The sequence below is a fragment of the Episyrphus balteatus genome, chromosome 1 (assembly GCF_945859705.1).
Source record: "Episyrphus balteatus chromosome 1, idEpiBalt1.1, whole genome shotgun sequence".
Lineage (NCBI taxonomy): Eukaryota > Metazoa > Arthropoda > Insecta > Diptera > Syrphidae > Episyrphus > Episyrphus balteatus.
The window spans coordinates 80,368,407-80,385,931 of record NC_079134.1 but is presented as its reverse complement, the minus strand read 5'-3'; the positions used below and the strand labels follow the sequence as shown (position 1 = coordinate 80,385,931).

The following is a 17,525-nucleotide window of genomic DNA, read 5'->3' as shown; positions in this document are numbered from 1 at the left end:
GATTTTGGAAAATAGGCTATCACAAACAAACTAGGTTGTCACAAACGATTTATTTAGAAAATTCTATTAGTTTAAACAATTTCAAATGGAATGAGTAAAAATTTAGACCAGCCACAGAAAGATTTTGGAAAATAGGCTATCACAAACAAACTAGGTTGTCACAAACGATTTCTTTAGAAAATTCTATTAGTTTAAGCAATTTCAAATGGAATGAGTAAGAATTTAGACCAGCCACAGAAAGATTTTGGAAAATAGGCTATCACAAACAAACTAGGTTGTCACAAACGATTTCTTTAGAAAATTCTATTAGTTTAAACAATTTCAAATGGAATGAGTAAGAATTTAGACCAGCCACAGAAAGATTTTGGAAAATAGGCTATCACAAACAAACTAGGTTGTCACAAACGATTTCTTTAGAAAATTTTATTAGTTTAAACAATTTCAAATGGAATGAGTAAAAATTTAGACCAGCCGCAGAAAGATTTTGGAAAATAGGCTATCACAAACAAACTAGGTTGTCACAAACGATTTCTTTAGAAAATTCTATTAGTTTAAACAATTTCAAATGGAATGAGAAAAAATTTAGACCAGCCACTGAAAGATTTTGGAAAGATTTTCAAAAAATGTGTATACATGAATTGTAGAACCCGTTAAAAGCTACAAAAAAGCTTCTTGTAAAATTTTCGCATCTCGTCAGATAGCCGAGTTATTGGCAAAAAACCAATTTTATCCTTTTTTTCAAAATGGCGGAAAAAGCTCATAAGAAATCTTGGTCGAAAACTTCAAGTTAAGCTTTTTTAAGCATCCTCTACAACATATCCAAAATTTAGCTTTCTCGGTCATTTTGGATTTCTAAGCCGTTTTTTCCGACATAATGACTGGCCTAGTTCTGTACGGCCACCATCTAATAACATGGCTGCAATTTCCAGAGCCAATGCTATTTTATTTTCAGATCGTATTTATGCTAAAAGTAATGATATCAAAAATGTTTTTCCCGTACCATCGGGTGCATCTAAGAAATACAAACCACAACTCTGATTGATGACACCTTGCATAATAGTGTCATACTTCGGGAATTGGTTTGCACAAATATTCTTAATTCAATGCAATTGTATTGCCTTCCGCGTAGTATTTCTTGATCAAGAACATCTTGCTCTTCACGATTTGCAGCAACCAATCCTAACTGTGCTAATGCTTTATTCGCAATCATCAAACAAAACACGTGTCCTAAATAAAGATCACAACTTGATTATACATTTTTCCATTTGTGTAATCCAAACGTGGATTTAATGTCACACGGCGCATTCGGTGTATCTAATCCTAATCTAAAGTTCGAGTGGATTTGAAGGATAAGATGTGATTATATTTACTGAGAACAATATGATGTGGCGAAGACAAAACAGATGCACCAGGAAGCGTTGAGTCCCAATGAGTGTCTGCTTCAAGCAAATTCAAACGTTGACAGGCATCACAGTCTATAAACAATAATTATTATTCTGAAAGCCTGTCTTAATATATTTTTTTACAAATAAAGCTTAGTTAAACTTTTTAAAAAGCAAGAGTGTTTTTTCACTCGTACAAATTGACAGCTATGTGAAAGTGGTAGAAAAAGTATTGTTTTTTTATACAAACCATCTACATATTAATACCTTTCAAACAAACAAAAAATTACCAAAATCGGACCAGCCAAACGCGAGTTTATCGGCCACACACACTAAACGAACTCATTTTTATATATAAGATGAGGCCAAAAACAGTTTTAATTTTTTTTTTTAAACCAAAAGCGCGGCAATTTTTTTGAGCTTGCAGTTTTTATATTAACCCAATGCGGCAATTAATTGGCCAAAAAAATTTTAAAATTGACCAAGGATTTAAGAAATAGATGGTTTGTCATGCTAACTTTATGCGATATGAGGCCAAAAACAATTGCCCAATGCGGCAATTAATTGGTCAAAAAAATTTTTAAATTGACCAAGGAAGTCACGCTAACTTTATACGATATGAGGCCAAAAACAGTTTTAATTTTTTTTTGAAAAACCAAAAGCGCGGCAATTTTTTTGAGTTTGCAGTTTTTATATTAACCCAATGCGGCAATTAATTGGCCAAACAAAATTTAAAATCGACCAAGGCTTTAAGAAATACAGGGAGTGTCATGCTAACTTTATATGGAATAGGGTTAACAAAAAATAGATTTTATTTTTTTTTTTTTTGAGAAAACTAAAAGAGATATATTATTTTCGATTTCACGGCATAATTACGGCAATTAAACTTTAAATAATTAGCGAAAAAAAAATTGAAATTGATCAAAAATTAAAAGTTGTCATGCTAACTTTATATAAAGTTAGCATGACAAGCCTTGGTTTACCGATTCTGACCAAACTAAGCGCGCGGCAATTTTTTTGACTTCACGGCATAAACACGGCAATTTTGCGGCAATTAATGAGCCAAAAAAAAATTAACTTTTCAAAAGTTGTCATGCTTAGTTAATACGGGTGATCTGTTGCGCCATGAACAGCCACCAGTGTGGGAAGTACCGTAATCTCATTCTGGAAATTCCACATGGTTGACTTTAAAAATTCTAACTTCTCTTGTAGACATCTTTGAAATGAGATTGATACGTCATTTGAAAGGTGAAACAATAAGCTTTCACATGGTATACAATTTTTTATAGGTTGTTAGGGAAAAAACTCATTTAATAGCATGAGAACATAAAAATAAATGTTTTTTTTTTTGCTTTTTTTGATGAAATTTCATCGAGTTTAAAAAATTCTAGCTCTTTTTGTAGATGTCTCATAGACTTGATCTATATAAATATTTTTAGCTAAGACAATAAGCTTTTAGATGGTGTTAAAATTTTTATAGATTGTTAAAAAAAATGGATTTAATACCGTGAGAAGATAAATTTACATGTTTTTTTTGTTGCTTTTTTTAATGAAATTTGATCGAGTTCAAAAAATTCTAGCTCTCTTTGTAAATGTCTAATAGACATGATCTATATACAGGGTGATTCAGGAGTAATGTGCCAAAAAGCTAGAGCGTGTAGGTTAGGTCGAGATAAGAAAAAAATCATATGGGAGGTGGGAGGTGCAATTTTCTAAAAAATGGACTTAATTTGGAAAAAAAAATATTAAAAATCAACGGTTATACCTACAACAACGTGTTATACCTTTTTGTAAAGCCAAATACCTCGGATTTAAAAAAATTGTTTTTTGAAATAGTTTTTGAAAAATTAATTTCCAAAGTCAAAATTTTGGAAAAAAAAATGAAAAAAATTTTTTGAACTAATTTTTCTCAAAATTTTATGTATTTAAGTACTAATTTAGTTTCTTAAATTCGATGCTCTCATATGTTTCTACCTGATAGGGCGTTAGGTCAATAAAACCGCAATTTTTCATTAATGAAAAACAAAAAAATTTGGGACCCAAAGATAAATAAAAGCCCACACAGTTTGGTTAAGTAACTATTTCCAGTTTGAATTTTTACTCATCAACACGATGTACAGATACTCTTGGCAAAAATTAACGTACATACAATTCTGCTATGGTTTAGCTAATGGTCGAGATCGTGAAGCCGAAAGACTCTAAGCTGAGGAATTTTCCAACAGGAGGTGTCCTAGTCGTGGGACCTTTTCCAGAACCCAGCGAATACTGAGAGAGTACGGAGTGCTAGAACGTCGAAGAAGCGAAAGACCACTTACCGAGGAATCAGTTGCCGCTAACGAAAGAATTTTGGATTTGGTGGATCATAATCCCTCTATTAGCACCAACGGCGGATCCAGGGGGGGGGGCACTGGGGCACGTGCCCCTCCCAGAACTTGGTTCATACTTAAAGCAAATCAAATTATGAGAATTGTTAAAATATATGAATAATAACAGAAGGAACTTGAGTGAAACTCTTGTCTATATCTGGCTGAAATGGGAATTTTATTGTTTGTTCCATCCCTTTTCCATGAAAAGCTCCAACTTACAAATTAATAAACGACTATTTGTTGGGTAAACACGATTTTTTTTTTCGATTTAAAAAAAGTGAATTTTTTCAGTGTTTTTTTTTTTTTAACTTCAAAGTGATTTTGGTGAAAAATTTTGATATGGACATCGACAATCAAGGTATGAATTGTATTCTAAAAAAACATGTAATTGTATATGCAACTCTATTTTTCATTCGGAGGGGTTGAAGTACACACTTAAAAAAATTTTTTTTTAACATTAGTGTTTTTAAAATAGCGCAACACACCACAACATTGCATAACCTATATATTTTTGAACTGATGGATATGTAGAACAATCTTGCATTTCAAGAGTTTGACCAAGTTTGCACACTCGAAAATAAACCCCTTGAAAAAAAACTCCTCAAAAGCGACCCTTACTTATAGATTTTTATAAATATTATGTTTTTGAGAAAATTTCTCCAGGGATACCTTTAAAAATATGGAATGAAATAGTAGGTGTGTTTTTTATTACTACCGGTCTTAACCGGACAAAAAAACGCAGTCTGGGCTAAGCAATTTACATATTGAATGCAACAACACTTTAGCCCCTTGGACTTAGTTGTTTAGCCCGGAGAATTCTCTGGGTTCAACTTTTTCAACAGATTTAAATCTGTGCTACCATAATAACTTGTTCGTAAATTGTTTAGAATTTGTTTAAAAACATCAAAACTGATGTTTGGAATGACAATTATTATTTTAAATATTTATTTAATAGTTAGTTAAACTTTTTTTTTCAAAAACACCTAGTGTTCCAAATTTCAAAAGAACCGGTGCAGTAGTTTTGAAGTTATGAGGTGAACCGGCTTTGAAAGCATTACTTGTGGGGAGAACAGTTTAAACTTCTGAACTCTGGACTAAAATGTTCGTAATCGAAATATTAAAATACTCATAACTTGGTCAATTTGGCTCCAATAGACCTAAATTGTAGGTCTTAAATTGAACACAAAATTTTTGAGATATAAAAAAAATTTAATGCAACTAAAAAAAACTGGGTTTCCCGGGAAAAAGTATGTTTCAGTTTTTTTTATACTTAGGAACTTTAATATTTATTAGAATAGTCTTTAGAATTTTACTAAAAACCACCAAGTCATTAAGGGCCATTTGCTGAATCGAAACTTAAATAATTATGTTGAACATAAACTCTTATTCCCTACTATTTCCTCTGCGTAAACTGTCACATAGGGATTTATATAGAATTTAAATGCTTAAGTTTCGATTCTGCAAACGGGTCTAATTAATGGTATAAATATGCCCGCATAATATTGCAAAATTTTATACAAAATCAAGAGTCGTTTATTTTTAAAACATTATAAGTCCATTTCATCATAAAAAGTTTCAGAAGACATATTCTTTGTATTTATCAAGTTTGATCTTCACTTTAAATGCAAATATTATCTTTATATATCAAAGTAACTATTAAATAAGATTTTAATTCATAAGAACAAATAAAATCATCCTTTTTGTGGGTTTAAAAAAAAATTTCAAAATGGACTTATCATGTTTTGAAAATAAATGATTCAATTAAAAAACGAAAACATTTTTTTTCTAAATTTCATCTTTAAAACTTAATTTCTCAAAAAAACTATTTAATGAATCAACTTGAGTCCCCGGCTAATTGGGAGGTAAGTAGGTAAGCACTTAAGTTGCTTTTACTGTACCAAGAAAATGAAAATTTTTCCTTCCGAATAACTTTTCTGTCCTTTGGTACTTATTTGATGTGGAAAATGGATCTCACTGTGCGTCGTTAAAATTCGCTGCTTGTCAGTCAGTCGTATGATACATACTTCACTTTATTTCTAAGTGTTATTGCTGATTTTTTGCCAATCCGTACCTTGTGCCCCCCCCCTCCAGAAAAAAAATCCTGGATCCGCCCTTGATTAGCACCAGAAGGGTTACTGCTATGCTTGGAGTATTTTTTTTTTCATTTTTTTTCCAAAATTTTGAATTTGGAAATTAATTTTTCAAAAACTATTTCAAAAAACAGCTTTTTTTAAATACCAAATGAAAGACGAGGTATTTGGCTTTACAAAAAGGTATAACACGTTGTTGTAGGTATAACCGTTGATTTTTAATATTTTTTTTCCAAATTAAGTCAATTTTATAGAAAATTGCCCCTCCCGGCTAAACGGGGGGAATAGACCCCCCCACCTCCCGTACGATTTTTTTCTTATCTCGACCTAACCTACACGCTCTAGCTTTTTGGCACATTATTCCTGAATCACCCTGTATGTATTTTGAGCTGAAGCAATAAGCTTTCAGGTGGTATAAAATTTATTATAGGTTGTTGTATCAAAAAAATGAGTTTTTGGGTGAAATGATTTTTTTCACTTTTTTCATAAGAAATGATTGTTTTCAATTATTATTTTAATACTTTTTGCTCATTGTAAAAATGGTTTTATTATTTAGAAGAAATATTTGGCTTTTTAATGGTATAATTTTTTTTGTGAGCTTTTGAAATAAAAAAATAATATAATGAGAAAAGAAAAAAGGTATTTTTTTTAGCTTTTTCTTGTAAATTATGATTGTTTGAAATAAATAAACGCTTCAAATGGCTCATTTTAAAGGGGGGTTTCCATAGCATCATTTAAATTTTAGAAACATTTCTTTTGCGATTTTTATAAGGGTCGAAAATGATTTTTTTCCTGCAAATTTAGATTGAATCAGAATTTTGGTTGGGGCACCGTTGTTTATAAACTTTTTATTTTTATTTTTTTTTTTGTTTTATAATGATCAAATTTGTTTTCATGCAGTATGTGTAACAGATTTTTTTTTTTTTTTATTAGAAATTAAGCTTCGTTAATTTGTTGTAATTTCATGTTTTTTTACTCACTCTTCTTAGAAAAACTTTACCGTTTATAAGTGTTTTTAGATGAAACAAAAAGAAAATAATAAAGTGAAATTAGGAGAATCCAATAAAATTTCTCAAATTTTATTTGAAGTTAGTTTGAACGGTTAATTTGAAGGAAAGGTGTCAAAATGCATTTTTTTAGCATTTTAGTCGTGGGGCAAAGCGTGATTATTTTTTAAAATGTTTTTGTATTTTTTAATGAGAAGTTAATAAAGTGGTTCATGCAACCAGTTTGCAAAAAAAAAATATTTTTTTTATTTACACACTAAAAATTTGATTTTAATAAACCAATATTTGCATTCTGTTTTTGAGGAAGGGGCAGTCAAAGCATCCACAATTTATTTTTATTTTTTTTTTTCATTATATTTCAAATCAGTTTCAAAAAAAAAAAAAATATATATTTTTGCTCACAGTATTTTTAATATAAATTGTTGAAAAAGTGTCTATTTTAGCTTTTTTTACTTTGAAAATTCCATTAATCACGCACACATGCAAATTTAGTTCAAAAGAATGCCACTGCGTAAGCTGGCGCTGATGAACTCTTTCCTTCTGTTCTTTTCTATTTATTGAAAAAGAAACTTGCTCTTGCGCTCTCATTTTCTCGTTATACAGGGTGTCCCACAGTCACCGCCCCAAATGAAAACCATGGATTCCTGAGGTCATTTTAAGTCGAAAAACTTAAGAGGTAATTTTCTCGTTTTCGTCCCGTTTTCGAGTTACCACGGTTTTTATGATATTTGCTCTCTTGTCCTTTAACTGGCCTTATCGTTGCCAAACTAAGTTTCATTTGAAAGATTTTTTTTTACAATCAATCAAGAATTTATTACAGTTTAAGTTTGTCTCAAAACTTTTTTTTCTGCGGACAACCGTTTTTCCACAATTTTACATCAAACACAATTTTCTTCGTTTTTTAATGTGTTTTTTACACTTTCATATCATTTAAGTCAAAAAAACACGTAAATGAGTATTAATTTTTTGTCCTTTTTATTAAAGCCCAGTTTATTTTCATAAAAAAATAAGTTTTATTTCATAAAAACTGAGTGAAATAAAAAAAAAATATGTTTTAAATAAAAAATTGATTTAAATGAACTAAAAACTTTTGCTGAGCTATTGTGGTTAAGAAAAGAACAAATAGATAAAGCTAAGAAAAAATTTTAATTCATTTAAATCAATTTTTTATTTAACAATTATTTTTTTTTTAATTCACTCAGTTTGTTTATTTTTTTTAATTACTTTCAGTAGCCTTTTTTATGAAATAAAACTTATTTTTTTTTATGAAAATAAACTGGGCTTTAATAAAAAGGACAAAAAATTAATATTCATTAACGCGTGTTTTTTTGACTTAAATGATATGAAAGTGTAAAAAACAACTTAAAAAACGAAGAAAATTGTGTTTGATGCAAAATTGTGGAAAAACGGTTGTCCGCAGAAAAAAAAGTTTTGAGACAATCTTACACTGTAATAGATTCTTGATTGGTTGTAAAAAAATCTTTCAAATGAAACTTAGTTTGGCAAAGATAAGGCCACTTAAAGCACAAGAGAGCAAAAATCATAAAAACCGTGGTAACTCGAAAACGAGACGAAAACGAGAAAATTACCTCTTAAGTTATTCGACTTAAAATGACCTCAGGAATCCATGGTTTTCATTTGGGGCGGTGACTGTGGGACACCCTGTATATTGTTTTTTTTTTGTGTTTACATAATACTTTTTTTTTTTGTTTCCTATTTCCTCACTCAGGCAGGCAGAAATCATTCATGAAATTATGAAGATGCTGCAGAGAGTAGGTAGATAGTAGATATTTTTTGCAAGATCATTATCTTTGGTTTTCAAAAAGGGTTGTTTTGTTCATGTAGACTCTTGAGTTTTTCCTAACAATTCATTTCGTGTTTATAATAGGTGTGTTTTTTATTACCACCGGTCTTAACTGGACAAAAAAAACGCAGTCGGGGCTAAGCAATTTACATGTTAAATACAACAACACTTTAGCCCCTTGGGCTTAGTTGTTTAGCCCGGAGAATTCTTTGGGCTTAACTTTTTGAAGAGTTTTAAATCGGTGCTACCAAACCATAAATTGTTCAGAATTTGTTAAGAAACGTCAAAACTAACGTTTGAAATGGTAAAATAAAATTAAAAAAAAATTATAAAAAAAAAAGAATTTTATTTTTTTTAAACTGAAAACAAAATCTCAAGTTTTTTCAGAGCCCCTCCACAACACTCAGGTCAATAAGAATCCTGTAAACTCATCAAAAAAATATCTATATTTAATATTTGGTAAGTATAAGCCTCCTACATATAATAGCCAAGGTTCTGGAGCAAGCCAAATACAATGAAAAATCAGCAAAATTACCAGGTTTTCAAAAATTATTTTTAATTCAAGGAAAAGTTTTTAGTTCATTTAAATCAATTTTTTATTTAAAACATATTTTTTTTTATTTCACTCAGTTTTTATGAAATAAAACTTATTTTTTTATGAAAATAAACTGGGCTTTAATAAAAAGGACAAAAAATTAATACTCATTTACGTGTTTTTTTGACTTAAATGATATGAAAGTGATATCATTTAAGTCAAAAAAACACGTAAATGAGTATTAATTTTTTGTCCTTTTTATTAAAGCCCAGTTTATTTTCATAAAAAAATAAGTTTTATTTCATAAAAACTGAGTGAAATAAAAAAAAAATATGTTTTAAATAAAAAATTGATTTAAATGAACTAAAAACTTTTGCTGAGCTATTGTGGTTAAGAAAAGAACAAATAGATAAAGCTAAGAAAAAATTTTAATTCATTTAAATCAATTTTTTATTTAACAATTATTTTTTTTTTTAATTCACTCAGTTTGTTTATTTTTTTTAATTACTTTCAGTAGCCTTTTTTATGAAATAAAACTTATTTTTTTTATGAAAATAAACTGGGCTTTAATAAAAAGGACAAAAAATTAATATTCATTAACGCGTGTTTTTTTGACTTAAATGATATGAAAGAAAATTGTGTTTGATGCAAAATTGTGGAAAAACGGTTGTCCGCAGAAAAAAAAGTTTTGAGACAATCTTACACTGTAATAGATTCTTGATTGGTTGTAAAAAAATCTTTCAAATGAAACTTAGTTTGGCAAAGATAAGGCCACTTAAAGCACAAGAGAGCAAAAATCATAAAAACCGTGGTAACTCGAAAACGAGACGAAAACGAGAAAATTACCTCTTAAGTTATTCGACTTAAAATGACCTCAGGAATCCATGGTTTTCATTTGGGGCGGTGACTGTGGGACACCCTGTATATTGTTTTTTTTTTTGTGTTTACATAATACTTTTTTTTTTTTGTTTCCTATTTCCTCACTCAGGCAGGCAGAAATCATTCATGAAATTATGAAGATGCTGCAGAGAGTAGGTAGATAGTAGATATTTTTTGCAAGATCATTATCTTTGGTTTTCAAAAAGGGTTGTTTTGTTCATGTAGACTCTTGGGTTTTTCCTAACAATTCATTTCGTGTTTATAATAGGTGTGTTTTTTATTACCACCGGTCTTAACTGGACAAAAAAAACGCAGTCGGGGCTAAGCAATTTACATGTTAAATACAACAACACTTTAGCCCCTTGGGCTTAGTTGTTTAGCCCGGAGAATTCTTTGGGCTTAACTTTTTGAAGAGTTTTAAATCGGTGCTACCAAACCATAAATTGTTCAGAATTTGTTAAGAAACGTCAAAACTAACGTTTGAAATGGTAAAATAAAATTTAAAAAAAAAAATTATAAAAAAAAAAGAATTTTATTTTTTTTTAAACTGAAAACAAAATCTCAAGTTTTTTCAGAGCCCCTCCACAACACTCAGGTCAATAAGAATCCTGTAAACTCATCAAAAAAATATCTATATTTAATATTTGGTAAGTATAAGCCTCCTACATATAATAGCCAAGGTTCTGGAGCAAGCCAAATACCATGAAAAATCAGCAAAATTACCAGGTTTTCAAAAATTATTTTTAATTCAAGGATAATTAATACGTATTTTTTTTATTATTTATTCAAAAATTACTATTCTTAAGCTTTAAAATGCAGTTTCAAACAAAGAGATATCTTTAGTAGACGCAAAGCTATAATATCACGAGAATGACTTTCTGCAAAAGTTCGAATGCGGGTAGCGGGGAAACCACACAAACATCAACAATTGTGAGTAAGAGTTTTTATTTAAATAAAATTTAAATTATAATTATTTTATTTTTCTAGACACCCCAAAGAGACACATCGACATCGGAACTCTTATCACATATACATCAAAACTTGCCACCGACACCTACACCAACTGAAGTCACATCATGAACAACTATTGCTGCAGCCGCTGCAGCATCAGCAGCAGAAGCTTGTTCTTACTATGATTATCGCTACCCACGTCGGTTCAATGAAGTTTCCTCAACATCTGCTGCAAGCTCAACAAGTGGGACCGCATTTAATGGTCGTTCTTACGATGGATATCGCTACAATGTAAATCGCATTCGCCCAAATGTTTCCGGAAATATTGTCGGGCCACCTAGGCTTGCTCCTTATCAGCCACGAACTTCAAGACTACGTACTGTTTAACACCAGATTTTCCAATGCCTATCAACGCGATCGTTTTCACGAAGATGTTCCTCCTTATGCATATCCAGACCCAGTTGCTCCGGACATGTATCCACGAGTTCAGTTTGGGGATACTCTGAACCTCAATGCCTTCGAGGTCCAGCTTCATCGACAACAACACCACCGCATCCAAATGCTGCTGTTCCAGCACATGAAAATAATAATATACCACCAAAACCAACAGCAGCACCCTCGGCTCCTCAGCCACCACCTGAATCAACTTTTGAAATAAGTTCTGAACAACAACAGCAACAACCACCACCACCACCGCGACGTGCAAACATTTGCTCACCGCCAGCTGCACATTCAACAGAGTTCCAATTATCCGCCATATTTTGTGCGTGATGTAAGTCAAATGCGAGTATCCAACATTTAGTGCAGGAACAAAACATCATCGACCTCATCAAGTAGGAGCTCCACCACCCTATCTTGTTCATCATAATCTTTGGTGTTGCCAACAAACCATGCAGGAAATACATCGCCGATACCTGACTCCAACTCCGATAGATTTATCATCGATTCGGAGTTTACCTAGTTATCGATCTCGACAGATTCAAAATATATGTCCATGTGTTCACAGTAGAACAGGGCCGGTTCCGGAAAGTTGAAAAAAAAGATTCTCTATTTTTGTTGTATTTAGTTATTTATTGAGTTAATTTTCCAGGCATATCAAATGGAAGAAACGTGAATCAAATTTGCCAGCTTTAGTTGAAGTTGTTGTCACCTCCATAGCATCTTGACCACCACCAAGAACAACATGATCCATAATTGCACTGATTGAAGCCGAATTGACGGGTCTTTCAGTTTTGTAGGTCTTCAAGCACATTAGCGATTCCGAGTCGAATAATTTGGCTGATGTATCTTTAGAGGCGGTAACAAACATTAGGTGTGTTTTTTATTACAATTGGACAAAAAAAACGCAGTCTGGGCTAAGCAATTTACATGTTAAATACAGCAACACCTTAGCCCCTTGGGCTTAGTTGTTTAGCCCGGAGATTTCTCTGGGCTTAACCTTTTGAACAGTTTTAAATCTGTGCTACCAAACTAATTTTTTAATAAATTGTTTAGAATTTGTTTACAAAGGTGAAAACTGACGTTTAGAAGGACAAAATGTATTTAACTAGTTTTGCTAGCATACATTTTTCTATCTGTTTGTAAAACATACATGAAAAATACAAGAAAAAGACGAAAGCGAAAAATATGACAACTCTAAATTTTTGTTGTGTCTGCTGTTTTCGGAACATTCAATATACAGTGCTGCCAAGATTTCAGGTTAAGCCCCGAGACGTTTTTTTTGTCCAGTTAAGACCGGTGGTAATAAAAAACACACCTATTGCCCATCTTTGTTCATTTGCATGTCATTAATACCGGCAGTGTGATCGTTGACAGAGTTGATTTCCTTGCCTTTTCTGATGTCCCACAAAGAAATTTGACCATTTTCATGACCTAGAATAAAAAGAAATGTAAAATATTAAATGAAGTTGTTGCATCAATTTTAACGGAAATATGGAATAAGTATGTCGAAAAAAAATCTCGGATTTAGCGTAGGTGGAAACATAGTATAAGTCTTCTATACTCAAATTAAAGAAAAACTCGAGTCCAACGAGTATCAGAAAGGTACATTCGGAAACCAGAATCTTATGGAAAGATATATGAAAAATAAAGGTTTCCCTATCAAAATAGTACCCGAAAAACAAACCAATGCCGAAATATAAAAAATAACTTTTTTTACAACTAAGTTTTAGTTAACAAAAAACTATTGTGGAGATGAAAATAATACCTATTGATATAAAAATGAGGCACAACGGTGTTTCAAATATGAAACGAAAGTAAATCGGTTAAATTTCATTGCCAAATTATACTTAATGAGGTGTGGTCTCTAAATTCACCCAATACATCGATTAATTTCCTAAATAGAAAACTTAAGACAACTACCTACTTCCTTTTTTTTTAAGCCCTACAATATTCCCTAGCAAAGCATCTTAAAAACACGAACAAATATTCTGAAAATATAATAGTTTCCGGAAATTCAGTGTGGACGTTTAGCTCTGAAGTACTTTCAAAAATGGCAACTCTTCAAAGTGGTTCGTTTAATATTTGATATTAAAAAATGTTCGTTAAGAGTGTCTATACAAAATAAGGGAAGACATCGAATAATAATTCCATTTTGCTTGACAATATATTGCATATTAAAGTTTTATTTTATTTTATTTCTATATTTTACGGAAACTGAAATGCTTTGCCTTTAGTTGTTCCATCAAAAAACAATTTTTTCGAGTTCTATCGTGCTTAACTTTAATACCAAACTTTTAACCAAATATTTCTTATTTAAGAAACTAAATGATGCTTTTAAGCACACACGATTTCATTTTATATTTATTTAGAAGATCATTGACCTTCTTGTTAAACTTAAAAATAAACCTTCTTCTTATTTCTTTTCTTGTCTCAACCTACTTAGGCCCTAAATTGGTGTCCCATTTTGTGGAAATAATCCCATACAAATGAATGAAACAGATTGAAATTTATAAAAAAATACTTTTTATAAGGATTGAAGTGTTTGTGCTAGAACGTCCTCCAGAAAAAACTAGACGAAACTTAAAGGATGTGTAGTCTTGTATTCTCTCTTTTTGTTGTATTTAGTTATTAATTGAGTTAATTTTCCAGGCATATCAAATGGTCAGTTTGTCAATTTCATTTGAACCCCCACCGACAACACAGCCCAGACAAAGGCATGTACCTGCTGTACATCATCATATGATTCATCATTATACTTTGCCTACACCTGTGCGTTTGGAAATCGATTTGAGAGCACCATTGAAAAGCTTAAGATCAATCGAAGATATCGGATCTAGAATTGTATTTGGTCCAACTACAATACGAATCCCCGACGATCAGGATTGCGTTTTAAAAGTGTGGACACCAGAACTACGTGAAATGTGTATTTGAAATCCATCACTTGTACCCTACGGCGATCAACTACTTGGCAAGAAGGTTCGTGACTCAATATCTTATAGAATAGGAAAACCTTTTGTTAAAGTTTATTAAATGTAATTTATTCAATTTAGAGTTTGTTTGGTTTTATAAACGAAATGTAAGGATTACTTGTTGATTCCAACTTTGTTGAAAAGCTTGTCCTTGGCTATTTGCGCCATGAGACCGTGAATCAGTTCAATAAAGGCACAACTGGAATCTGTAGTTGCTTTAGTTGGTTTATTTTCTGTGCGCTTTTCATTTATATCACCACCTGAAAACAGATTAAGAGCGAGGTAAGAGAAGCAAAGGAAAAAAATAATGAAAATTATTTTTATTTTTAAGCGGAGTGATTGAATATAATTCAATTAAAAAGTTCAAGTGACCTCAAACCTCAACTCTATATTCGTTTCGCATATGTTCACTTGAACTTTTTAATTCAGGTAAGAGAAGTTTATTGCATTGTCCTGATTGGACAAATCAAATATTTGTCCAGTTGTGTACTCGGTGTTTGTGAGCAGCCCAGAGCTTCCAAGAGTATTAACCCAATATTAGTTCCACAAAGAATCAAAGAGCTTCCTATCAAGATTAGACTTGAAGTAACGTACCTCAAGTGGATAGTACTGCTTGCAGTGAACACCGAAATCCTCAATTTTATTCAATGGAATCGTTTGGTTTTCAGATGGTTCTTCATTTGGTGGCTTAAAGCCTTAAGGAAATGTCCGGAAGCACCTAGATTCGGTTCCTTCGACAGGTAATGCAAATGCATCCTAATTAATTATGAAATTTTCATGGAATTGTTTTTTGTTTGACAATTCCAATTTGTCTAGTCAGCTGATTTCGGAACATTTAATACGCAGTGCTGCCAAGTTTTTAGGTTAAGCCCCGAGGCGTTTTTTTGTCCAGTTAAGACTGGACAAAAAAAACGCAGTCTGGGCTAAGCAATTTACATGTTAAATACAACAACACCTTAGCCCCTTGGGCTAAGTTGTTTAGCCCGGAGATTTCTCTGGGCTTATTTTTTTTAGAGTTTTAAATCTGTGCTACCAAACTATTTTTTTCATAAATTGTTTAGAATTTGTTTAAAAACGTGAAAACTCACGTTTGGAAGGACAAAATGTATTGAAATAGTTTTGCTAGCATACATTTTTGTATCTCTTTGTAAAACATACATGAAAAATACAAGAAAATGACGAAAGCGAAAAATATGACAACTCTAAATTTTTGTTGTGTCTGGTGTTTTCGGAACATTCAATATACAGTGCTGCCAAGATTTCAGGTTAAGCCCCGAGGCGTTTTTTTTGTCCAGTTAAGACCGGTGGTAATAAAAAACACACCTAATATCGCACTCGCGTGCGAGTTGACATTTTTGTTTTTTTTTTTTGTGTCAGCGAAATTCTTTGCATTGTGTAATATTCACATCGCTCATGCGAGGATATATGTAGGTTGTAGGTAAAGGATTAGATATGTGGGTACATTTGTAAGTATGCACTTGTTTGTGTGTAAAAATGTGTATTGACATTATTTGACATGTACACAATGATTGATTTGCATATTTAGGTTGATTTCTGGGTTGTATGGTTTATTATACTACACTCTCGCGAGTTACATATGATATAGCAGCAACTACAATTCAACCGATAAGTGCAGCGTCGGCAATGAAGGGTCAACAGCACGATCAACCAAAAAGTGCAGCATCGGCTAATAACGGTCAACAGCACTTTCAACCAATAAGTGCGGCATCAGCAATAAAGGGTCAACAGCTCAATCACCCACTAAATGCAATGTCAGCATTAAAAGACTATAAAAGCAAAGGCATAACCGATCAGAGGGGCCCAATAATACGTATGTAACCCCAATGATCGCAACGACGCTTGGACGGCGGATCATTCTGGTTTCTTATTAGTTTGTTGCATTTAGTATAAATTATTAAAGCGTAAGAGGCCTGTGGCCCAATAAAAAAAAAATAAATAAAAAGTTTTTTTTTTCTTTCTGCCGCCACATAAAACGTAAATGGCGCAGTCGGTTGTCCTCTATAATATAAATTAGAGGATAGTGAAACGAAAAAAAAGAAATCTCAGTGTTTTGTTTTAGAAATAAACTTTTCAATAAAAAACAATAACCACGGATTATCAAAGTGTATGTGATTATAATAAAGTGACTTTAAGAAGCTAATAATCGCATCCGAAACCAAAAACCTTGTGTTATCGAAGTGAAAACTGTGATTATAATAAAGTGACTGTAAGAATCTAATAATCACTTTAAAAAAATTAAAAAACCAAAATGGCACAACATATAATGGAACAATGTCTACTAACACTGACTGAAATTCTAAACAGTCAGAATAATGCAGTGCGTAACATAAGAGTTATAATAGAAAAGCGTTTAAAATATATAGAGGACTTTACGGGAAAGCAAGGCACGTTACCTTCTTTTATCGCGACGATAGACCAAATTATAGAAGAATTTGGACCGGTAAATATTAACGAAGTGTTTGCTGTTGTCTACAATGAGAAAATCGGAGGAATCGCAAAGAACTTCGTAGCAATTGAAGCACCAGCATCGTGGGAGGAATGCAAGCAAAAACTGAAGATACACTTCCGGCCAACCAAAGACGAAGCAACAATCCTGAGAAGCATTAATAGTATAAAGGTATATAGTATCAGTCAATTATTAGATAAGATACAAAATATTATTAATTATATAACAGAATGTGCAACATTCAATAAAAATGGTTTAGAAATTGCTAACTGTCTAAATAGTGCATTAATTCTAAAAATAAAAGATGTAACAGCAGGAGCTTTAGCTGCAGAGATTTACAATGAATACAATTTATCAAAAATTAGAACAATTTTGTTTAAATATATAGGTCAGGATGAATATAATTTACGATCAGAAAGAACACACAACATTGAACCTAGAAATCAATGCCAAAACACAACTTCTCAAAATTTCCAAAACAACAGACACAATTACACTAATCCAAATAAAAACAATACTAACACTAATCAAAATCCTTTTAAAAACAATAATTACACTAATCAATATCCTAATAGAAACAATAACTATACGAATCAAAATCAAGTTAATAGAAACAATAACAGTTATCAAAATC

The 17,525-nt window shown here is 31.6% G+C and overlaps 1 long non-coding RNA gene across 3 annotated transcripts; it reads left to right on the top strand.

Annotated features, from left to right (window-relative positions):
- Window positions 1–9,749: 9,749 nt before the first annotated feature.
- Window positions 9,750–15,352, top strand: LOC129905255 (uncharacterized). 3 transcript variants are annotated; one of them, XR_008770594.1, is made up of 4 exons: window positions 9,750–10,993; window positions 11,051–12,326; window positions 13,899–14,431; window positions 14,506–15,350. It is a non-coding gene; the product is annotated as an uncharacterized LOC129905255 (long non-coding RNA). The 3 variants fall into 3 exon arrangements; XR_008770593.1 differs by having other exon boundaries at window positions 11,051–11,786; window positions 13,899–15,352; XR_008770592.1 differs by having other exon boundaries at window positions 13,899–15,350.
- The last annotated feature ends 2,173 nt before the right edge of the window (window positions 15,353–17,525 follow it).